The sequence below is a fragment of the Eumetopias jubatus genome, unplaced genomic scaffold (genome assembly GCF_037043125.1).
Source record: "Eumetopias jubatus isolate StellerSeaLion01/CBP00866 unplaced genomic scaffold, mEumJub1_p1.0 scaffold_6, whole genome shotgun sequence".
NCBI lineage: Eukaryota > Metazoa > Chordata > Mammalia > Carnivora > Otariidae > Eumetopias > Eumetopias jubatus.
The window spans coordinates 85,031,379-85,056,655 of NW_028274812.1; the positions used below are offsets into that span (position 1 = coordinate 85,031,379).

Here is a 25,277-nt window from a genome sequence, read left to right on the forward strand (position 1 = left end):
ATGAACTTATAACTCTAAAAAGAAAACTTTACATTTTATTTTACTCAAGCCAACTTACGTCCAAGTTCTAAAAGTTACAGATTTTTGGTTTAAAAAAATACCACTCTGAACTTGTTCCAATTAATTTTGTTATTCCATAAGGAAACAAAAATCTTCCCAATTTGCTGTGCATTAAATGAAGTAATGTTTGTAATGTAAACTTACTTCAGTAGCTTTTACATTAGTCATAGGCCAACTTATAAACTAAATATTTTCTTAATATAAATAGAAAATATTCATGGCAATGTCAGTATGGAACCTCATACCTGCCAATTCACATATAATGCAATTAATAATTAACTGATGAGGTTAGTATTATTTAAAGATGTTTTGTCACAATATTTCCCAGAATAACTGAATTTGCTAACATTCTCACCAACTGTATACCACGTTCATTATCTCATGTTCTCTGTTGTCCCTGTCTCTAAGTCAGAAGATCCCAGTGGGGAATATGCAGAAGTGGCCCAGAAGTTGGTCCTATATCTTTGGTTCATTCTTTCCAAATTTTGATAAGTTTGTAAAGCCTAGAGGGATCTCTACTAGCATGTTTTCACTCTTAATTTGTCTGGTTTTCTTGGTTTTCTGCCCTCTCCTCTTTGCCTATCTAGAATTTTTGATACAAGGTTATGTAAATCTCTTTCTTAAAACCTGGACATTTCATCACCAGTGTTTCTCCTGGTTTCTGCCTTTGCCCATGTCTCCTTTTCAAGCCTCAAAAGTCCCTCCTATTTTATTTCTCCTGGGCTTAACTTTCTAATAGTAACTTTAGTTTAAACTAGCACCAGTGCTCATTTTTCTCTTTCTGCTACATTTTTCTCTTTCTCTTAACTTCTTTTAAATATAAGAAACATATTTCACTGATATTTATATGCTTTTCTGTTTTTTTGCAAGCTTCAACTGGCAATTTTCTTCTTTGTTCCTCTTTTTACTTCCATCATCTTCTTGTTTACTATGAAGAAGCATAAGTATATCCTGTCTTTAACTTGAAAATCCCCAAATTTTTGCTGTTTTTAGTTTTCCAGTTCTTAATAGACTTTTTTTTCCTTTCTCCTAGAGTCAGAAATTTTTCTAGCATTTTTCATGATGTTGCACTTCATCCTGTGTTCTTCCAGGGTAGTGTTCTAGAATTTCTCCCATAAATGCAGGCTTCTCTTTATGTTTGTTCCTCACTGTTACAAAGTTCTAGTAATCATCATAGTCCGGTGCCCTTGTCATCTTCCTGTTTGTTGAAAGAATTTTTTAGAATCTGTCTTTCTCTTGGAAGAGCATGTGATGGTACTTTGTTTATAGAAACTTTGCTTGACATTTCTATGAAATCTCTCTGTGTTTCTGAGGGACCCAAAGCCCATGTGTCAGTTTTTCTGGATATTTATTTTCTCTTCTTTAATAAGCTCTTCATTTATCAGCTTCTCTTATTTAAAAGTGTTCATTGCATTTTCAACTGGTTCCATTATTTCTAATATAGTATCTACCCCTGAAGACTTTTATAGTGGTTGAACTTACAAGTAAATTCAAAATAGTTTATAGCTCAGATTATTATTAGTCCCTCAAGTCAGTTTTCTATATGTTGGCCTTGCTTGTTCCCTTTAATGCTGATGGTATTTCTCACACGTCTCCTTATCCTAGGATGTCCAGTCATGCTTTAAGGAGGTTTGAATCACTAGAGTCTCTTCTGCTATTGTATGAATAGGATGATTTTCCTCACTAGTCTCTCTAATAAGAGTTTGACTGAGAACTCTGTGCACATTAGTAGACCAGGCACATTCCACTATAAGCCTTAGTGGCTGGTGAGCAGGAGCTAAATGTCAGTCTGTGAATCCCCAAATTTGGTTGGCTTTCATATATATCCTATCCTTGGATAGATTTTCAGTTAATATGGCATTAAAGGGGAATGATGATGATATCCTAGAGTGGTGGATATTATGTATAAAATACAAATAAAATCTTTACAGAAGTTCTGTCCTTGATAAGAGAGAAGAATTCATTGCTTAATTACAAGTGCAATATTTTTGTCACTTCAAAATAATGTCCTATATATTTTTTTTTTAGAAAGTGATATGCAGTTGATGCTCTAGAATTGAAGGTAATTATAGAATGACTGTGATTTTTGTTTTTTTTTTAAGATTTTATTTATTTATTTGACACAGAGAGAGAGAGAGAGCACAAGTAGGCAGGCAGGCAGGCAGAGGCAGAGGGAGAAGCAGGCTCCCCGCTGAGCAGGGAGCCCGATGTGGGGCTCGATCCCAGAACCCTGGGATCATGACCTGAGCCGAAGGCAGATGCTTAACCGACTGAGCCACCCAGGCACCCCATGTGATTTTTGTTTTTGTAGGATTTTTTGTAGATATTTTTATAGAATCTTTTGTAGAATGCTAGAATCACTTGTGATTTATTGTAGATTCTTTAATTTTGTTGATTTAAAAATAGGACAATAGCTTTAAAATATTTCCCCTCCAGTAATGGTGTGTATCTGGGCCACCTGCAAACTCTTGAATTTAGGAGGGGAAAATGAGGAAAAAAGGGGGGAATATTCCACTAATGGGTCTTAAGACATTTTTGCAGAAGAATGAGTTGTCTTAGGTTGTTGTCAATAACTCAGCCTGTCTCTCTACTGAATTCGGTTTCATAACTTCCTATGATGTCATTTGTTCTTTTCCCTCTGGCTTAAATTAGGACTTCCCCTACAGCTGCCAAGTCAGTTTCCTTTAGACCAATTTATAATCAAATATTTCTACTGAAGTTTTGTGGAAAAAAAACACTGAATGAGGAGCCAGGATAAATAGATTCCTAAGGCCAATTTTTCTTCTTACTATCTGACTTTAGAAGCTAGTGTTCATAACAATCCTGTACCTCCTAAACAATTCACATCCTTGGAAGGTAGAAAGAGCTTCCTTACATAGTAAAGAGTTCTTTGTCTTTGAAAGTATTCCAGAAGACACTTGGAAACTACTTCTTAAGACTCTTGTGGAATTTTTATGTAATAAGAAGATTGGATTTAATAGCCCTAAAATGTCTCCCTGAACCCTGAGACTCAATGACTTTCTGCTTTAGTTCTATGGAAAGGAGGCAGGTAGGAAATAAGGAAGAGAACTAGCTTATTTATTCAGTCCTGCATGGATTTCAGCTTTGGTCTCTAGAGTTGCTCCAAGCTTCCTAAGGTTGTACCTTGCCTGTCCATTCTGACTCCATGCTTAGATACACAGCTTTTTTGCTATCTTTCTGTTCTTTTTCAGCATATCCATATAAGTATTCTTAAGTCAAAGGCAGGTAAAGGCATGCCATTAGTTGGAGGGGTGGTCAATCAATGCAAGCACAAGATTTCTTTGAATTCTTATTCTTCATTTTAAAAGTTGAGGGAATTTAAAATTATATATCATATCTATTTCTATTTTAATACAAAATAATATTTTAAGTTATCAGTCGTTGGGGGCAGGGGAGGTGAAATTTGACCCAGTCCATCTAGGAAGATATGCCTCTGGTTCCTTCACAGGACAAAGCAAGTCACTCCTGCTTAAGAAACTCAGACCAAAACATTGGACTGGCTCTCTGGATTCAGGTTTATCATCCATGGTCTCACAACCCTTGGGACCTGCTTCTGCAAGGCCCACCTTCCTCCCTCCAATATGGAAGGGGGAATCATACACTGGGAGAGGGTCATGTGTTATTTAAATAACCCCTTCTCAGTTCATTCATGTTTCTTTTTCCATTTGATTCTGAACCTATTTACAATGACATATTTTAGTAGAATTATTTCAGAATCTGTCTTAACTCAATCTGAATGTGCCTCAGTGAACTAATAAAATTCTTGCCCCTGAGAAAGGAGGTGTTATGTGTTACATTTTGCTACAATTCATGATGTGTCTTTGGAGAAGAATTGTACATTTTATATAATTTGTCAAGGACAATTTCAAAATGTGTAACATCATCAGTCTCACTGACAACATCTTTAATGGTTTCACTCTGTAGTCAGAGTTTTGCCAAATGCAAGCTAGGACTCAGACTATCCCACATCTACTCCCTACCTATTGTTTCAGATGTGTCATCTGTTGAAAAGTTTAGGAAAAGAATTCATCCTTGAAGCATTTCTTCTCTAATTAAGTCAACAGATGTTTGAAGTCTTTACCTGGGGAATTTATTACTTCAGCTTTAAAAAGTAAGAGGAATTCTCAGATCTACCTTGACAATATTTGTTTGATCAATGTAGCCAGGCTGGTAATGACCGAAAATAGTTAAGAATTTGTGACGGTTGTCATTTTCAACAATTTGAATGGCATATTCTAAAAGTGCTTTTATTTGTGTTATCATCCAGACTTCATTGCTCCAGGCAGGCTATCTAATCCTCCTCCCGTGGTAGGAGGCTGGACAGAGCTGGCCTGGCTGAAATAGGCTCAAGGAACTGGGGCAGATGGCAGGAAGTGATTTTCATGGCCTCTGTGGTTGCAGGGAGGCAGAGAACAAACAGTAAAGTCAAAGATCAAAGTCAGAAATGCAGAGCTAAACCAGTCACAGAAGAAGTCAAGAAGAGCCTGAGGCAGGCAATAGTTTAACTGGTGCAGCCTGTGGGTTAAAGAGCCAGTGAAAAGGAAAGCAAGGATCCTCCACTAGGAAGAAGCAAACAAAATGGTAATCCTCACAAGTAGCCATAAGATGGGCTCATGCTGCCTTCTGAAGTATAAGAAGCCAGGACAGGAGGGACACCCAGTGACCCTTCTAGGCTTCAGTTTCTTTATCTGTTTCCTAATCTCCCTGCCTAATAAGAATGTGGAAAAGATCAATTTTTATCTTGTATGTAAAGTCAAATTATTATTATTATTATTATTCAAATCTGTAAAATAACTGAGAAATATATGGAAAGATAACCTAAATAAAAAAGAAAGAATAGGAAAAAACCATCTGCATGGTAAGAATATCTTCTTCTTTGTTTCAGAACAAAATAAGACAAAGCATTTTGGTGTGTTATTTTCTTTAAATTTAGTCTGTTCTGGTTAGTTTCTAACCAAAGTATTTAAATAGCATCTCTGATTGCCAAACATTTGTTATAGTTATAATTTGTAAATAAGTTATCTATTGTTACTGTGGCAATTTCTGGTAAATTCACAGATCAAAATTTATATAACAAGAAAGGATGAAAGAATCAGGTCTTTTTTACACACCAGGTCTCAAATTATCCACTTACTTTGACAGCTTTAGTGTCTTGATTAAATATTTTATGATGATACCACTTAAGATAAAATGTAAAAGCTAATTTATAGTGACATCCCTTTATGTATAAGGTTCCCAGGCTGATTTATTACCAGGTTGAAGCATGTCACTGAATACAACCATGTCTAAAATAAAGAGACTTTGCAATTTTATTCCACACTCCTAGTTAAGTAACTTCTACTAAACAATTTATATGAAAAACGGGGTCTTTAATTTTACAAGATTCCACTTTATTTTCCTATGATATCTTCTTTAGTTTCATTCTTCAATTCAGTTTTGTACCTGCTATGCTATGTACTAAGTAACAAATTTGAGATGCTGTGTTCAATTATAATTCTTTTTAATACCTGCACATTTGAGGAAACAATGTCAAAGATTGAGACTTAGTTCTTCTCAGAGTTGGATTCTTATCTTCTACTCAACAGAAAAGTAGTTAATCAGTTGCCAAATTAATGATATGTTTTTCCAGTTTCTAATTGCCTCTCATCATCCTAATTTTGTCTTTTGGAAAATTTCTTATGTTACATCATTCTGAAAGGACTTGGAGGAAAATGTACATGTGTATGTGTATGTGTGCTATATATTTTATATATACTATGTACTATATAATATAATACAATTATATTTTTGGTTTGGACAAGAGAGGGCTAAGGGACTACTTCTAATGCTTAATTTACAATTATGTAGGGCTATTTATCAATGCAACTAATAAAATAAGGCACTATAATTGTAATCTAATCTATAAATATAGAAAATCTGTATAGTGATAGATGAGTATTATTCCTAAGGTTTAAAAGGATTTTTACCAGTAAATGGACTTCAAGGATTATTAAAGAAGAAACAAATGACACAGATTTTATATTGGTAATAGTTTGTGTTACAGGAGCATTAGAGGTATTGTAAAGTAGAGAAGATGAAGCCAAGAATATATTTATAGCCAAGCTATACACAGAACAAGAAGAGGAAGCAAAGCTAGGCACATACTGAGGAAGCAAGTGTGTATGGTATACTGTCAGATGTTATGGGACAGTTCATGATACAAGAGGTGGCAGCAACAGTGGTATTATGAGAAAGAAAGATGTCTTTGGTGGGAGGGAACAGGAGAAAACAGAAAAGAGAAAGGACAGATAGAGACCAGATGCTGATAATATTAAGCCAAAAACCAAAATATGTCATGGACTCAAATCTTAGCAGTAAAGAAATGGGAAAATAACACAAAAGCAACGCAATTTATTTTCATCATTTTAACATACTCACATTTTACTTCATATGGAAAGTATTTGAGATGAATTATTCAAAACGAGAAGGAGGAGGGGCGCCCGGATGGCTCAGTTGGTTGAGTGTCTGCCTTCAGCTGGGCCCATGATCCCAGGGTCCTAGGATTGAGTCCCTGCTTTGCAGGGAGTCTGCTTCTCCCTCTTCCTCTGCTCCTCCCCCGGCTCGTGCTCCCTCTCACTCATTCACTCTCTCAAATAAATAAATAAAATCTTAAAAAAAAGAGAGAGAAGGAGGAGATATTTACAATAAGACTCCTCAAATAGAACCAAAATTGAGAGGGGGAAGCCTATGCCAACAGTAAGAGTCAACAGAATGGCTATGTTTGAGCATCAAACCTGGAGTTTTCTTTTAGCTGCAATTAAGATGGAAACTTAATTATACTTAATGAATGTTTTATAATTTAAAATAATTACCTACAAATATTTGAGGGATAAGACTTTCCTGGGAGAGACCTAGCTCCTATGTGACAATAGAGGGAATAAGATATCAATAATATCAATATTGGTTTCACAATGAATAGATAAATTAAATCTGCATGGTTAGTTTTGAGAGCAACCTAAGATAAAAATCCATGACCAACAATTGAGAGACAGTTTATAAAAGCAATGACAAAGATGTCATGGTCCAGATGTGTAGCCTTCTTATGATCTAACTTGATCCAAGAACATTGGTTCATATTTAGCAAGTGTTCATACTGGGCTTGGGGACACATTTGTGAACAAAATAGCCATAGTCCCTGCCTTTATGGAGCTTACATTTTTGTAGAGGAGTCAGAAAATAAAGTAAAAAAGATATAAAAATAAAATAGTTACAAATTGTGATAGCGGTGTTAATTTTCTTCTTAGCATCCATCAAGAGTTAAAGCAGTGGAGGATATCTTCTTGTTTCCATATAGTATTAGGGAAAGCCTTTTTTTTTTTAATTTTATTTTATTATGTCAGTCACCATACATTACATCATTAGTTTTTGATGTAGTGTTCCATGATTCATTGTTTGCATATAACACCCAGTGCTCCACGCAATACATGCCTTCCTTAATACCCATCACTGGGCTAACCCATCCTCCTACCCCCTCCCCTCTAGAACCCTCATTTTGTTTCTCAGAGCCCATAGTCTCTCATGGTTCATCTCCCCCTCTGATTTCCCCCCCTTCATTATTCCCTTCCTACTATCTTCTTTTTTGTTTTTTTTTTAACATATAATGTGTTATTTGTTTCAGAGGTACAGGTCTGTAATTCATTAGTCTTGCACAATTCACAGCTCTCACCATAGCACATTACCCTCCCCAATGTCCATCACCCAGGCACCCCATCCTTCCCACCCCCTACCACTCCAGCAACCCTCAGTTTGTTTCCTGAGATTAAGAGTCTCTTATGGTTTGTCTCCCTCTCTGGTTTCATCTTGTTTAATTTTTTCCTCCCTTCCCCTATGATCCTCTGTCTTGTTTCTCAAATTCCTAATATCAGTGAGATCATATGATACTTGTCTTTCTCTGATAGACTTATTTCGCTTAGCATAATACCCTCTGGTTCCATCCACATCGTTGCAAATGGCAAGAATTCAGGGTTTTTTGATGGCTGCATAATATTCCAGTGTGTGTGTGTGTGTGTGTGTGTGTGTGTGTGTGTGTGTGTGTGTGTACCACATCTTCATCCATTCATCTGTTGATGGACATCTTGGCTCTTTCCATAGTTTGGCTATTGTGGACATTGCTGCTATAAACATTGGGGTGCACGTGCCCCTTTGGATCACTACATTTGTATCTTTGGGGTAAATACCCAGTAGTGCAATTGCTGGGTCATAAGGTAGCTCTATTTTCAACTTTTTGAGGAACCTCCATACTGTTTTCCAGAGTGGCTGCACCATCTTGCATTTAGGGAAGGCCTTTTTAAGGAAAAACATTAAGAGAATTTGGAGCATATACAGTAATGAATACATGAATAACCCAAGACAATCTTTCTTAACTACCTCTCTGCCAGATTTTTAGTATGCACCATTTAAACAAGGTGCTTAAGATTCTGATACTGTAGGCAGTTGACCTGGATTATAGGCATTCTATATGGCTAATTAAGGAAATTTCATCAATTTTAGAAAACAACAAGCTGCTGATACAGTTAATATCCTATTATAAAACTTAAGCTTAATATTTTAGCACAAATAAAAGTGCTATAGACTGAACTGTGTCCCCCCCAAATTCATATCTTAAAGCCCTAACTCCCAATGTGATGGTATTTGGAGATGTGGCTCTTGGTAGGTAATCAGGTTTAGATGAGGTCATGAGGGTGTGGCCCCTTGTGGGATTAGTGCCCATTATAAAAGAATAGACCTAAGAGAACTTGCTTCCTCCAATTCCACCCTTTGTGAACACAGTGAGAGGCAGCCATCTACAAGGAAAAAAAAAGGGCCCTCACCAGGGTATTCAGGAACCTGTCAGCCAGCAACTTAATCTGGGACTTGCTAGCCTCCAGAGCTGTGAGATATAAATTCCTTTTGTTTAAGCTATCCAGTCATGGTATTTTGTAACAGCAGTCTAAGCTGACTAATACAGAGATGAGGCTGAAGAAATAGTAGGATTTAGAAAGAAGAGTCATAAAATATGAAAGAAATACAGAAATGTGTTCTAGATGCTTCTTTTAAACCCTAATTGTGCTGACAAAAATGTAGTGAATCTCAGTCTTTCTTTGACACTCAGAGGCATCTTCTGGATCTCCACATGGGCAGCCAGGTTCTTACAGCCCCTACGTTTCACTAAAAGGGTCCTGCCTACCAGGATTGGGGGATTATCTCAATCCAAATGCATATGAGTAGCTAACAGTTCTCCTTAGTTCAATAATGCAATATTGTAGTATTTTTAAAAATTGATTCTTTTGTATTAAAAAAAAATTATTTGCATAAGAAATTATCTCTTCAACCTCCTTCTCCAAATGCTAACAGTGGTAAACAGTTCCTTGCATATAACTGAAAAAATACTTAAGGTATACATAAAAGTATTGATATTTGTATTACACACACATTCTTATATCCAAATGGCAGAATTGTACAAATAATATGCACCTTTTCTTTCAATTTGCCGTGTATCTTAGAGGTCATACAGTACAGTTTACGTATCTTAATCTGTTCCTAATTGATTTTTCTGTTTTCTTAGTCTTTGCTATTACTAATGGTGCCAAAATGAACATCATGTGTAAATAGTTTCACGCATATGTGTGAACATATCTGAAGGATAAATTCCTAGATCAGAATTGCTGAGAGAGAAGATGCACATTTTAAATTTTTTAATTTAAATTTCTTAATTTGTCCATGTGTTTCTCAATTATATTACAAATTTTTAACAATAATAATGGTGATGTATTAGGCTTCCCATTTAAGCAATTACCAAGTTGCCTCCCAAAGAGGAAATACCAATTTATACTCCCACCAATAATAAATGAAAATGCCTATGTGTCAAACTACGCTGTAAAATCTTAACTTATAACAACCATAAGAGAAGGTATGAATATTATTCCTGATTTAAAACTGAGTTAACTGAGGCACAGGAAGGTTAGGCAGCTTAACAAAAACCACACAGACTTAAGTGACTACACTTCTTATTCATGATCCTATACTGCCTTCCTGAGTTTCAGTAATAGCTCCCCCCAACTTAAAGCTGATGACTTTGGCCAAGTTATTTACCTCCATTCTATAATTTCCTTATGTGTAAAAAGATAAAATATATCTCAAACCATTAGTATGGGGATAAAATGAGCTAATGTAAGGAAAATCCCATGCACGAGGCACTAAACAAACATAAATGCTCTGCTTCCCAGTTAAAATAATCTATGAATCACAAGGATGAATAAACCATTGCCCTGGCTAATTCTTTTCAATGACACAGAAATTAAAGAAGCAACTGTGACCCTTTTTAATGCTAATGGTACAACAATAAAGCCAACAGACATGAGAATTTGTGGTGTAACTCCCCTCCCTGTCTTTCTTTAATTCTGATTGGTTTAGTCTTGGCCCAGCTTCCTCACAGTGTTTATACAGATTTCCAGTTCCTATGTCTAAGTAGGAGTCATTTGAACCTACTGGAACTGGTTTCCCCACCTATTCAGGAGATTGCTCAAAGTTCTATTTAGTCTTTGGCTAATAAATAAAGAGCAAGTGTCAACCTATGAAGAATTAAAAGGAATATATTTATGTTGAGCTATAGAGTATGTTGTAACTTAGAGTATACAATGACTCAGAGAAAACTTTGTTGAGTGAGACCTGCGCATTAAAATATTTTCATACACCCTGTTTTGTTTCCTTTAATATGATAAAATGGTTGAGTCAGTAGTTATTGAAGAGTTCTGCTCTTGTGAGTGGGTCTTGGGAATAAATGACCCAAAGAGAGGTCCTTACTTGCTTCCCACATAGCAATTTAGAAACTGAAGGCCCACTGCTGTTATACACAGGGGCTAGGATATTCACAGAGTTGAGGCGGAGGCCACAGTGACTCAACCAGAGTCATTCTGTCTGGTGGATTCCTTAAGATCCAACCTATTCTCTTGTTTTTCCTCTAGGGGCTTGGGTGACATAAAGATTGGTAAAGTCATGTTGCTGGAAACTGCTGTTCATTCCAATATAGCCTTGAATGGACCTTCTCTTTAGGTTCCACGATGCAGGGACTGCAGCAGGGGTATGACTCATGTACTTCTTTTCTCCAAATGTGTTCCCTCCACAGTGTGGAGGATATCTATATATAACCTCACACTGTGGCCTGTCTCCTCACCTCTGAGTGACAAGTAGAGCTCAGTAAAATAGGCTCAAAATGGGAAGCAGGACATTTAGACATGGCTGAGTTGGCATAATGGTTTTGATGTGACTCAGAGAACTCACAACCATATAAAAATGTCAAAATAAAAAAAAAAAAAACAGTTTTTTACAACCAGGTATAGAACAACAAACACTCTGACAATTACTCTAACTCTATGCTTCACTTTGCCTCTCACTCTCACCTGATCCATTACCTTATATCTGTGAGCCCTCATGCTTCTCTTATCACTGTCCTATCCACAACATATTCCCTACCCTACTCCCTTGACTCTGCAGTGCCAACCAGCAGTGGCGTGAGACTCAGATACTTATCCTTTCATTTTTTTCCACAAATATTTACTAAGAGCCAGGTACTATTCAAAACACTGGAGTGAATGTGCTTTTTCTTCCTTCTTCCTTTTTTTTCTGCAGATTTTGTAACTATTTTACATGGAAAATTTAATATTTGTCTTTTTTATCTGAGTAAAATATGTCCCATTTCAAAATAGCCAAGTCACAATGTCATAAGCACCAGAAAATGTTTCGGCTAATAGAAAAGATTTCCATATGATGTAATTTAGGAAAGAAAGAACTGCAGTTTGGCAAAAGTTATTTTATTTTATTTTAAGGATTTTATTTATTCATTTGAGACACAGAGATACAGAGAGAGAGAAGAGAAAGCATGAGCAGGGAGAGAGGCAGAGGGAGAGGGAGAAGCAGGCTCCCTGCTGAGCCAGGAGCCCGATGCGGGGCTTGATTCCAGGACCCTGGTATCATGACCTGAGCCAAAGGCAGACGCTTAACCATCTGAGCCACCCAGGCGCCCCTGGCAAAAGTTATTTTAAACCATCCTGTAGACAAAGGGTTCTGTTCATTCCATTAGTACTACCACTATTGCATATTTACAAAAATGTTCCAGAGACTTGTACAAAAAATATATACCTCTAAATGTCCTCCAAACTTGGTAAATCTGGATACTTCATAATCACCCATTTTAGTTTAAAAAAAATACAGTGTACTTCTTTATTTTAAAATTGTATGTATTCTGGTCAAAATAGAACAGTTAGTTCCTGCTTTAATGTACCTCCTCGATCTAATACATAGCAAAAGTATATAAAGATATAAAAGCAAAAACCTTAAAACACATGTCTGGGTTCAAAACCTGTTAAGCATTGCTGTGTACCCAAAATAGAAGAGAAACCCAAAGTTGGGTAGAACCGAGGTCACAGGCATGCTGGGCTCTAGTCCTGGAACAGGCAGTGGCAGCTGGCAATTCAGAGAAGGAACACTGAAGGTGTTCTATAGAAATGAGAAGACTGGAGCCAGGTTTGAAAACAGGTGCAGGGTGAGGCTCCTTCTGGGAAAAGGAGGTTGGAAATGTGCAGCCACACACTACCTGCGGTAATGAGTTGGTAGACTGCTTCAGAAGCAAGAGGACCCAACACTCAATGCACCTGAGGAACTGTGCCAACTGCCCCTAGCCTAGAACCTGATGTCCTAACCCTACTAAGACCATGGGCAGGTGTTTTGTGATTCTGTACAGTACCTGGGTTAGAGCTGGGGTTCAGGAAGTTGAGAGAATAAAGCTGCAAAACCAGTAGACAGAGAAGTGTGAAGAGAAAGAAGAAGTGGGGGGAATCTCATTCAAAATGAGGCTGCAAAACAAAATTTCAAAACACATGGACAATTCTAATGCTGTGAATGTGACCCAGACAAAAATCAACAACTGCAACAAAATTTCATTCCAGGTAAAAATTTATGAAATTATCCAGCCAAAACTTTAGTGTAAATATGCTTTGAATGCTTAAGGATTGGTTTTGTAATCAAGGTAATGCTGGTTTTATAGAATGAGTTTGGAATTTTCCTTCCAATTCCTTTTTGTGGAACAGTTTGGGAAGAATAGGTGTTAACTCTTCTTTAAATGTCTGGTAGAATTCCCCTGGGAAGCCATCTAGCCTGAGACTTTTGTTTGTTGGGAGTTTTTGATTACTGATGCAATTTCTTTCCTGGATATGGGTCTGTTCAAATTTTCTATTTCTTCCTATTTCAGTTTTGGTAGTTAATATGTTTCTAGGAATTTATCTGTTTCTTCCAGATTGCCCAATTTGTTGGCATATAAATTTTCATAATATTCTCTCCTAATTGTTTGTATTTCTGTCCTGTTGGTTGTAATCTCTCCTCTCTCATTCATGATTCTATCTATCTATTTATTATTCATTTTTTTAGAGAGAGAGAGAAAGCACAAGGGGGGAGGGGCAGAGGCAGAGGGAGAAAATCTTAAGCAGGTTCCACACCCAGCACAGAGCCTACCATGGGACTCAATCTCATGACCCTGAGATCATGACCTGAGCCAAAATTAAGAGTCAGACACTTAACTGACTGAGCCATCCAGGTGCCCTACATTCATGATTTTATTTATTTTGGTCCTTTCTCTTTTCTTTTTGATAAATCTGGCTACGGGTTTATCAATTTTATTAATTCTTTCAAAGAGCCGGCTCCTATTTTCACTGATCTGTTCTACTGGGGTTTTTTGTTGTTGTTGCTGTTATTTCTATATAATTTATTTCTGCTCTAATCTTTATTATTTCTCTTCTTCTGGTGACTTTGGGTTTCATTTCTTGTTCTTTTTCTAGCTCCTTTAGGTTAGATTGTGTATTTGAGATTTTTCTTGCTTCTTGAAATAGACCTTTATTGCTATGTACTTCCCTCCTCTGAGAGGCTTTGCTGCATTCCAAAGGTTTTGGATTGTCATGTTTTCATTTTCATTTACTTCCATGTACTTTTTTATTTCTTCTTTAATTTCCTGGTTAACCCATTCATTCTTTAGTATGATGTTCTTGAACCTCCATGTATTTGTGGTTTTTTTCCAAATTTTTCTTGTGGTTGACTTCAAGTTTCATAATGTTGTGGTCTGAAAATAGGCAAGGTATGATCTCAACTTTTTGTATTTGTTGAGGCCTGATTTGTGACCCAGTACGTGATCTATTCTGGAGAATGTTCCATGTGCACTCGAAAAGAATGTGTATTCTGCTGCTTTAGGATGAAATGTTCCGAATATATCTGTTAAGTACATCTGGTCCAGTGTGTCGTTCAAAGCCATTGTTTCCTTGTTGATTTTCTGATTTGATGATCTGTCCATTGCTGTAAGTGGGGTGTCAAAGTCTCCTACTATTATGGTATTACTACCCATGAGTTTCTGTATGTTTATTATTAATTGATTTATATATTTGGGTGCTCCCAAGTTGGGGGCATAAATATTTACAATTGTTAGATCTTGTTGATGGATAGAGCCCTTAATTATGATATAATGCCCTTCTTCATCTCTTGTTACAGTCTTTGGTTTAAAATCTAGTATGTCTGATATAAGTATGGCTATGCTGGCTTTCTCTTGACATCCATTAGCATGATAAATGGTTCTCCATCCTTTCACTTTCAATCTGCTTGTGTCTTTAGGTCTAAAATGAGTCTCTTGTAGGCAGCGTATTGATGGGTCTTGTTTTTTATCCATTCTGATATCCTATGGCTTTTGATTGGAGCATTTAGTCCATTTCCATTCAGAGTGATTATTGATAGATATGAATTTAGTGCCATTTTGTTACTGTAAAGTTGTTCTTTCTGGAGATTTTCTCTGTTCCTTTCTAGTCTTGTTGCTTTTGGTCTTTTTTTCCCACTCAAAGAGTCCCTTTTAATATTCCTTTTGGGACGGGTTAGGTGGTCACAAACTCCTTTCATTTTTGTTTTTCTGGGAAACTGTTTCTCTCTCCTATTCTGAATGACAGCCTTGTTGGATAAGATATTCTTGACTGCAGATTTTCCCCATTCAGTGCATTGAATATATCCTGCCACTCTCTTCTGGCCTGTGAAGTTTCTGTGGATAGGTATGCTGCTAACCTTATTTGTCTTCCCTTGTAAGGGATTTCTTTTCCCTTTCTGCTTTTAGGATTTTTTCCTTATCTCTGTATTTTGCAAAATTTATCACAATATGTCTTGGTGTTTGCCTGCTTTTGTTGATTTTGATGGGAGTTCTCAGTACCTCTTGGATTTGGATGTCTGTTTCCTTTCCCAGATTAGGAAAATTTTAAGCTATAATTTGCTCAAATAAACCTTCTGCCCCCTTTTCCTTCTCTTCTTCTTCTGGGACTCCTATAATAGGAATATTATTATGCTTTATGGAGTCACTGAGTTCCCTAAGTCTACCACAAAGTTGTGATCCAATATTTTTCTCTCCCTCTTCTTTTCAACTTCATTATTTTCCAAAATTTTATCTTCTGATTAATTCCTCTGATTCATCCATCCTGTGGTCCTTATATCCAGTCAGTTTTGCATGTCAATTGTAACATTTTTTATTTCAGCCTGACTAGTTTTTAGGTCTTTTATCTCTGCTGTAAGGGACTCCCTAGTGTCTTCTACACTTTTCTTAAGCCCAGCTAGTATGGGCTTGTTTATGATTGTTGTTTTAAATTCTGGTTCAGGCATATTACCTGCATCTGTTTCAATTTGATCCCTGGCCATGACATTTTCTTGTTCTTTCTTTTGGGTTAAATTCCTCTGTATTGGCATGTTGTCTAGGTCACTCTGCTGCTGTGTTTTGGCTGCTCTTTCCCTCAAGTCAGTCCTCTGCAGAGTTTCTCCTTGCCTGCAGTAGGGAGTGTTTGGACCTTGTCCAGTGTGTGGCAAGTTTTAAGTAGGTGTACTCTGATCTGCTTGTTAAAAGAAGCCTGATGTTATTTCCAATAGAGCTGAAGCTTTGCAGCACTCTGTGGTCAGTAGACTTGGTGTGTGCAGGGGTATTTGTGTTGGTCTTCTGGGAGAGGATCTTGCTGCACTGTGGCTGGTGCTGGTTTGTCCCAGAAGGGCAGTTACACCAATGTGTAGTAGGTTGGAGTTTAGAGTAAAGCACAACAAAAAGCAGTCATCAGTGTAGCTGCCTTCAGCAGGTGTCTCTGCCCCTATCCCAAGGAACTGGGCAGTGCAATGGCACCCACCAGCTCTTTTGTCCCCTGAGAGGCAGTGCCACCTCTCCCAGACGGGCTCCAAGAAGGGGGAAAGTTTTCTCCTAGTGCCTCCCAGGAGATCCTCAGATCGCTCCATCTGCTCCTGGGCCTCTGCTCTCTTCCACAGGAGCACTGCTGTGCCCACCAGGCTCCACACCAGCCACAGTGTGGACTTTTAAAACTTCAGTACTTGAACTCCACTAGTTGTAAAAACTCATTATAATCAGCTCCTCTCATTTTCCCAGTCAGTGGTTTGGAGGAAGTGGTTTTCTTGTGCAACTCCCTGTACACTGTGCTCCCGTTCACTCCCTCTCTCTCTCACCTCTGTCTATGATCAGGGCTCCCTCCCCTCCCCAGAACCCACAATACTTTTCCCCCTCAAATCACATCTCCGCACCTCCTACCTTCCACAATGTGGCCTCTTCTCTCCCTCTAGTTGTGCAGTTTGGTCTCTCAGTCTTTACATAAATTTCTTGGGTGTTCAGAATAATTTGATATTTATCTAACTATGGGGAATGAGGCAAGCATTGGGTCCCCCCTACTACTCTGCCATCTTAACTCCCTCCTCTACTCTTTTTCTTTTGAGGTATACTTCGCATATAACATCATATTATTTTCAGGTGTACAACATAATGATTCAATATTTTTATACATTGTGGATGATCACAATAAATCACATTAACATCCTTTATCATATATAGTTATAAATTTCTTATTATTTGTCTTGTAGTGAACACTTTTAAGATTTTCTCCCTTAGCAACTTTGAATTATACAATACAGTATTAGTAAGTGTAGTCAATATTCTGTACATTATATCCTCATGACTTATTTATTTTATACCTGGAAGTTTGTACCATTTGACCCCCTTCACCCATGTAACTCCTGGGACCAGCAACAACCAATCTGTTCTCTGTATCTATGAGCTTGGTTTTCATTTGTTTGTTTCTTTACTTGGTTTGTTTTTAAACTCCACACATAAGCGAGACTGTATGGTATTTGTCTTTTTCTGTCTGACTTATTTCACTTAACATTAATGTCCTCAGGTCCATCCATAATGTCACAAATGTCAAGATTTCATTCTTTTATATGCCTCAGTAGTATTCCATTGTATACATATACTACATCTTGTTTATCCATTAATCCATCAGTGGACATTTAGGTTGTTCCCATATCTAGGCTATTATAAATAATACTACATTGAACATGGGGGTACATATGCCTTCTCAAATTAGTGTTTTTGTTTCCTTCAGATAATACTTAGAAGTGGAATTTCTGCATCATATGGTAATTTTATTTTTAAATTTTTGAGGAAGCCCCTTACTGTTTTTCACAGTGGCTGCACCAATTTACATTCCCACCAGCAGGACACAAGTGCTCCCTTTTCTCCACATCCTCACCAACACTTCTTATTTCTTGTCTTTTTGATACTAGCCATTCTAACAGATATGAAGGAATATCTCATTGTGGTTTTGATTTGCATTTCTCTGATGATTAGTGATGTTGAACATCTGTTTATGTGCCTGTTAACCATCTACATGTCTTTTTTGAAAAAAATGTCTATTCAAATTCTCTGCTCATTTTAAATTGGATTCTTTTATTGCTCTTCAGGTGCATGAGTTCTTTATATATTTTGATATTAATGCTTTCTCATATATATGACTTGCACATGTTTTCTCTCATTCAGTAGGTTGCCTTTTCATTTTACTAATGATTTCCTTTGCTGTGCAGAAGCTTTTTAGTTTGCTGTAAGTCCCACTTGTTTATTTTTGGTTTTGTTGCCTTTGCTTTCGAACTCAGGTCCAATAACTCATTTCTAAGGCTGATGTCAAGGAGCTTACTGCCTATATTATACTTTAAGTATAATTAATTAATTTTACTTAATTTATAGTTAAGTAAAATTAATTTAATTTTATAGTTAATTTATAGTTTATATGTTAAGAACTTAATTTATAGTTTATATGTTAAGAACTTTAAAGTATTTTGTGGAAATTAATATGTTAAGAACTTTAAAGTATTTTGTGGAAATTAATAAATAGATCTAATTTATCTATATATAAAATGTAAATGACTAAGACTAGACACATCAATTTTGAAGAATAATAAAATTGGAGGACTTTGCCCTAAGAGTTATCGAGATGTATTGTAAAGCTATAGTGAAAACAGTTTGGTATTAACATGAGAGTAAACAAATAGACACCTGGAAAAGAATAGAATTATGTAAGATCATTTGTTTTCTTATAAAGTATAAAAAATGAGAAATGTTTTTTTAAATAATGATGCTGGGCCAATTGGTTATCCATATGGAAAAAATACTCTTGATATCCTACTTCACATAAGATACAAAAACCAATTCTGGGGAAAGTTGGAGGTATATGTCTATGTGAGTGGTAATAACAAAACATCATGTAGACTTTTGGCTTTCAGCTCAGGGGAAGTGAAGTTGCAACTTTCTCTGGTTGTCCAAAATCCAGGTTCATCCAACACCAGCCACCTTTACCATGCCACCTAAGTTCAACCCAAATGAGACCAAATTTGTATATCTGATGTGCACCTGTGGGGAAGTCAGTGCCACGTCTTCCCTGGCCCCAAAAATTGGCCCCCTGGGTCTGTCTCCATAAAAGTTTGGTGATGACATCACCAAGGCAACTGGTGATTGGAAGGGTCTGAGGATTACAGTAAAACTGACCATTCAGAATAGACAGACCCAGACTGAAATGGTACCTTTTGCCTCTGTCCTGATTATTAAAACCCTCAAGGAACCACCAAGAGGCAGAAAGAAGCAGAAAAACATTAAGCACAGTGGAAATATCACTTTTTATGAGATTGTCAATAGAGGCAGCACCAATCTTTAGCCAGAGAACTCTCTGGAACCATTAAAGAGTTCCTGGGCACTGCCCAGTCTGTGAGCTGCAATGTTGATGGCACCACCCTCATGACATCATAGATGACATCAATGGTGGTGCGGTGGAATACCCCACTAGTTAAGAACTATAAGGAAAATATTTCAATAATGTATCATTTGACAACAACAACAACAAACTACATCACATAGAAAACAGAATTTCTTCATGACTTTAGGACAGGCAAAATCTTATTAAAGAGAAGTGTTGATAACTGAGACAAAATTAAGAACCTCTGTTTATCTAAAGATGCCAGTAAAAAAGTAAACAAGAAAACTACGAACTGGAGAAAATACATTCAATATTTTATCTGATGAAAGATTACTATCTAAAATATATAAAACATTCCTGTGAAGCATTATAAAAATAGAAAGCCCATTTAAAAATGAGCAAAAACTTGAACATTGAACAAGTAACTCATGAGAGATTATAAATGATGATAAGCATATGAAGTACTCAACATCATTATTCATCAGGGAATTGAAAATTGTGTATCTATACACACTTGTGAGAATAGGTAAAATCTAAAGAAACTAGTAATACCACATATTGGTGAAGATATGGAGCAATTAGAGCTTTCATGCACTATACATAGAAATATAAATTGGTACAACCACTTCAGAAAACTGTTTGACAGTAACTACTAAAGGTGAATGCATGCATAGCCTATAACTCAGCAATCCTAAAATTTCACTCCTACATGTATACCCAGCATAACAGTGAATGAAAGACAAGAACAAGAATATTCAAAATTGCATTAATCATCATTGTCAAATGCTAGAAACAATCTAAATGGCTAGCAAGAGTAAAATGGATGATGAATTGTGCTATATTCATACAATGGAATAGTCTACATTAAAGCAAATGAGTCACCACTACATTCAACAGCATAGATGGGTCTAGCAATATAGCACTGAGCAATAGCAGTCAGACACAATAAGGCTATATTATTCCATTTACATAAAGTTCAAAACAGACAAAGCTAATCTATGGTAAGGAAGACAGAGTAGTGGTTAACCTTAGGAAGGGAAGGGGAGAAATTCAGATGGGACATTATAGGGCTCATGGGGTGCTGGTAATGTTCTACTTCTTGATCTGGGTTATTAACAGATGTGTTTACTTTGTGAAGATTCACTGAGGTATACACTTATGCATATGCTCATTTCTATATGTTTGCTCTACATAAAATTTAGAAAGGCAAACACTAGGTAACCAATATAGAAATAGAAACAGTCTTGATATCTTCCAAACTAGATGAATCAAAAAGAGGACAAATATAAGAATTTGGAGGAGGAAGAGGAAGAAAAAGAGGGGAGCAGAAAGGAAGAAAAAGAAAAATTTAGGGGTCACCTGGGTGGCTCAGTCAGTTAAGCATCTGCCTTCAGCTCAGGTCATGATCCCAGGGTCCTGGGATCAAGCCCTGCATTGGGCTCCCTGCTCAGTGGGAAGCCTGCTTCTCCCTCTCCCACTCTCCCTGCTTGTGTTCCCTCTCTTGCTGTGTCTCTCTCTGTCAAATAAATAAAATCTTTAAAAAAAAAGAAAAATTTGGAATTTTTCATCAATCCAAAAGAAGGTAGGAAAACAGAAAAAAAAAACAAAGAAAATGAATGATAAGCAGAAAATACAAAGGAAGGCAGTAGAAATAAGCCCAAATGCATAAAATATCAAAGTGAATGTGATAGGTAAAGCTTGCCTATTAAAAGACAGAGATTATCAGATGGAGTAGCAATAATATAAATTCATATATATGTTGGTTATGAAAGGCATACCTAACACCAAACCAAAAAAGAAAATTTGAACATAAAGTTTTAAAAAGCTAAGTAGGTTTCACAGTAAGTTATATTACAAAAAAATGGAGACTAATTCCCAAGACAATAAAACAATTTGGCAACTAATAATATAGCATTACATTAGACAGAGCAAATTGACAGGATTACAAAGTAAAATTGACAAGTCCAAAACTATATAGTAGGAGATGTCAAACACTTCAATAAAAAACATAAATCAGAAAAAAGCTAGTAAAATTATAGACTATTTGAACAACTAGGCTATACCCAGTCCCAGTATAGCTCTCTCCCTACTCCTACCCATCTTCCAAAACACACGCACCAAAATCCTCAGGCCACTGAGAAGTGAGAAAGCCAAATCTTGTAGGGAAAGACTTTTATACTCAGGAAATATGGGAAGGGACTTAAGGAGAATTCACCCAGACTATACCCGAACAAAAACAAAATCTACATACAGGATCCCTTGAAATATGAACAAGATGAAAGTATAATGACATAGGAACTATGCAAACAGAACAAAAAATAAGAATGAAAGAAACTCTATAGCAACCAGGGTCTAAAAAACACAGGAAAACATCTCACCAGTGTTTCATACCATAGAAAAGCTTATTAAGAACATGAATTGAATAAAATAAGAGCTTAAATATAAGATGATAACACAGAATGAAATAAAAATAGAAATTGAAAATATAAGGAAACAAATTGAAACTAAAATAACACCATTACAAAACTAATAAACAAATTACATACAGAAAGAAATTGAATGGACAAGGCTGAAAAATAAATTACTTACACAGAGAAAAGGCTTGAGATAAGCACAATAAAATCAAAGAAAAAAAGATAAAAAGATTAATGGAAATAGATGATAATAGCTATGGAGGAGTGACAAAGATGACACTACACAAGGATGATAAATGTCCTTGAGTTAAAGAACTCAATAAATGAATCAGAAAAAGCATTCCAATAACAAATAGAAAAAAAATCCTGAATTGCAGGAATAAAAGACTCTGTAACTCAGAAGTTTATATCATATTCCAACAAGTATCTTCAACACTATCAACTCTAAATCATATTCTTGTTATTACTGAATTTAGAGGATAAGAAAAAATTCTTTAGGTATTCAGAGACAAACTGTTATAATCTAGAACAAAAGCAGACTAGCCTTAATCTTCTCCAGAGCAACATTCCAGGGTAGAGGACAATGGAGCACTGCCTACTAAACTCTAAACGAAAAGAAATGTGATCCACAAACATTGCATCCAGCCAATATTCCATTCAAATATAAAGACTACAAGAAGATACTTTTAAATGTTAAAGGAAAAAAATAATAGCATGCATTTGCTCTCTTGAGGGGCGAAAAAGTGACTCAGTGATGGAATCTAGCCAATCAAGAAATGAATAGAGACACCATGGTAAATGGTGTCTCCTGCCATGTTGAATACTAGAAGACAGTACTGTCACAGCGTTATAAGAAGGTGTGACCTATGTTTTCTATAATCAGCCAACTGTTTCTTTAGATTGAAAGGCAATAGACACATAATCTGCTCTAGCATGAAGGAACTCAGGGATTACAGCACTTACAAGTGTTTTTATAAATTCCTTGAAATAAAATCCATACAACAAGAGGGGATCAAAAATTAGAATTTAGGAATGAAGAAGTAGTAAAAAAAATACTGATGGACATTAAATCCATTTAAACATAGAACTAAGAAAACAGAACTAAGTTTACAAAATACAATATAAATGTCATAAAACTTTGAAATGCTTAATGTCTTAATGTCAGGTAAAATTGTCAAGTCTCCCCAAGACTGGATTAAAATGATAGTAAAAGTATAAGATACGATGGAACAGGGTAAGGGCCAGTAGTTGACAAAAGAGTTCAATAAGTTTCAGAAAGTCCAAAATGCAGATGGAAGGGTGGAAGTGTAGGAAGCGTTCTGGCTATGAAGAAACCAGGTGTGACAGGTGTGGGATAGAGACCTAGGGTTGATTAAAAAATAAAAATAATTAAATATGTAAAGAAAAAATAGTCACCCCATATCCCTCACTTACTCTTAGCCTCCCCACCCAAAAAAATCAAAAGTAAACAAAACTAAACCATTCTTTTCTAAGAAATTTAATAGTTTGGGAAACCCAAAGTAGAGATGTTGACAATTAGAATAAAGCCTATGTTCTCATTTTAGGGATTCTTCAGTTTAAGGGCCAGATCACTACCCACTCACCTTTAAGGAAGCCACTTGCACATTATTTCCAGTTCTCTTTTCCATTATTCTAAAGCAGTGAACAACTATGAATTATCTGACATTTCAGGGAAAATATTTAAAGACGAAGATAAACATGGTAAAATACCCCAGAGAAAGAAAGATAAATTACGGAATGGAAAAGCATTTTTAAATATCTTAATTATTATACTAAAGATATGTTAGAGGTTACATGCATGCAGCAAGAATAGGATCTATGAAAAAGGAACAGTAAAATAGCAGGAAGGAACACTTAGAAAATTAGTATTAGTATTGAAAACAAAGAAATTAGGGAGAAGAAAAATATCGAAGAAATAATAGACAGGAACATACCACAGCTTAGGAGAGATATAGGTGTTCAGGTGAGAGAACCCAGGAAATGTCTAGCATGAGTGCAATAAACATCCATTCCTAAACATACTATTGATAGATTTAAGAATACCAAGGTCAGAGAGTAGATCCTAGAAATTTTCAGAGAGGAAAGGTAACAGTGTTAGCATGCAACAGCATTGCCTTCAAAATTCTGATAACAACTGATAAACTTAAAAACCTTGACTTAGGCAAAATAGTAATCAAGTATGATGATGGAATAAAAGGGTTTTAAAATATCTAAGGACACAGAAAATTTCTCTCCCATGCATCCTTCTTTACAGGATTCCTTAAGATGGGTCAGAGAAAACAAGAAACTAAGAACTAGAAAAGCATAGGATGTAGGAAACAATCTAACCTGTGACAATAATGATGGGAAGACCTAACATGACTAATGTGTGGCAAAATCATTCTTGAAGTGAGGTCCAGAAAGAAGGATGCACTAAAAAAATAAAAAGTGTGTGCAGTGGGGTATACTCCATAGACTTGATAGTATCCTTGAAATGAAGAACAAACCTAAAGATTGACTAAAGAAAAAAAAAAGGCAATTAGAAATTTGATGAAGAGACACACTGTACATGAAAAGTATATGCTATCCTTAATCACTGCTTGGCTCAGCAACAAACCACATTTGTATAGTTATAGTAATGTAAAGCAGTGCTCATTGATTTTCCAACTTTTAAAAGCTAAACAAAGGCAAAGCATGCAAAACTGAACTGTGGTTATAGCACAGAAGGCAATTTTTTCAGTCTTGTTAATATGAAAATAAAAACAATGCAAGGGTGAGGAATTGAAGGCCTCACTTTACAAGGCAAGGAGTCAAGATAGATTCTTATTACTGGACAGAGAAATAAAGGGAAAATGTATATTTTGGGGGGTACAAATGTGGTCAAAAGAAGACCTAAGAGTAGTGAAATAATTACTGTGGCAGGAGGGAGAGAGGGGAGTTTAGGGAAGAACAAGTGAATTAAATCCTCATTTACCATGGCAAGATGTCGATACACCATGTTTAGCATAGATAATCCAAAAAATCATGACTAATCAATTTAGAATTTTAAGTAGAAAGATATCATATTAAACAGTGTCTCTTTTTATAAAATAATTTCTGTTCACCTGTCTAATGTATAAAGAGATGTTTATAATAATATTCTAATATTTCCAAATGGTGGTATTCCTTGAATAATTCATGTCTTTATATAACTTTTACAATAATAACATCATTATTTCATACTCTGAATGCTGGGAGAGTAATTGGTTATAAGGAGATAAAAGTGGAAGCAGGGAGGCCACTAAATGATTACAAAAGCCCAAGTGAGAAAATATGGTGGTATGGGCTAGGATGCTCACACTGGAAATGAAGAGAAGCGACCTGATTCATGGCATAGTTTGGAGGGAGGAAAAACAGGACTCCTAGCCTTGAATGTGGGTGATATGCAGAAGAGGAGTCAGGGCAGATGCTGAAGTTTCTTATTCAAGCTACTGGAATCATGGAGGCCATTGACAGAAGTAGAATGGAACATGTTATTTCCAAGTTAAGAGGGGTAGAGGCAGGGTCTAGAGTTTGACTTTATATGTTCTAAATTTGAACATCTGAGAAACATACAAGTAATCTTGTAGTCAGTTGCTTACACAGATTGGAGTACAAATAGGTCTACACTTGTTATATAAATCTGGGATTTGTCAGCGAATAG

General features: G+C 36.2%; 1 pseudogene; it reads right to left on the reverse strand.

The window, feature by feature from the left end:
• Positions 1–463: 463 nt before the first annotated feature.
• On the reverse strand, positions 464–15,855 carry LOC114204592 (coiled-coil domain-containing protein 112 pseudogene; annotated as a pseudogene).
• Between the last annotated feature and the right edge of the window lie 9,422 nt (positions 15,856–25,277).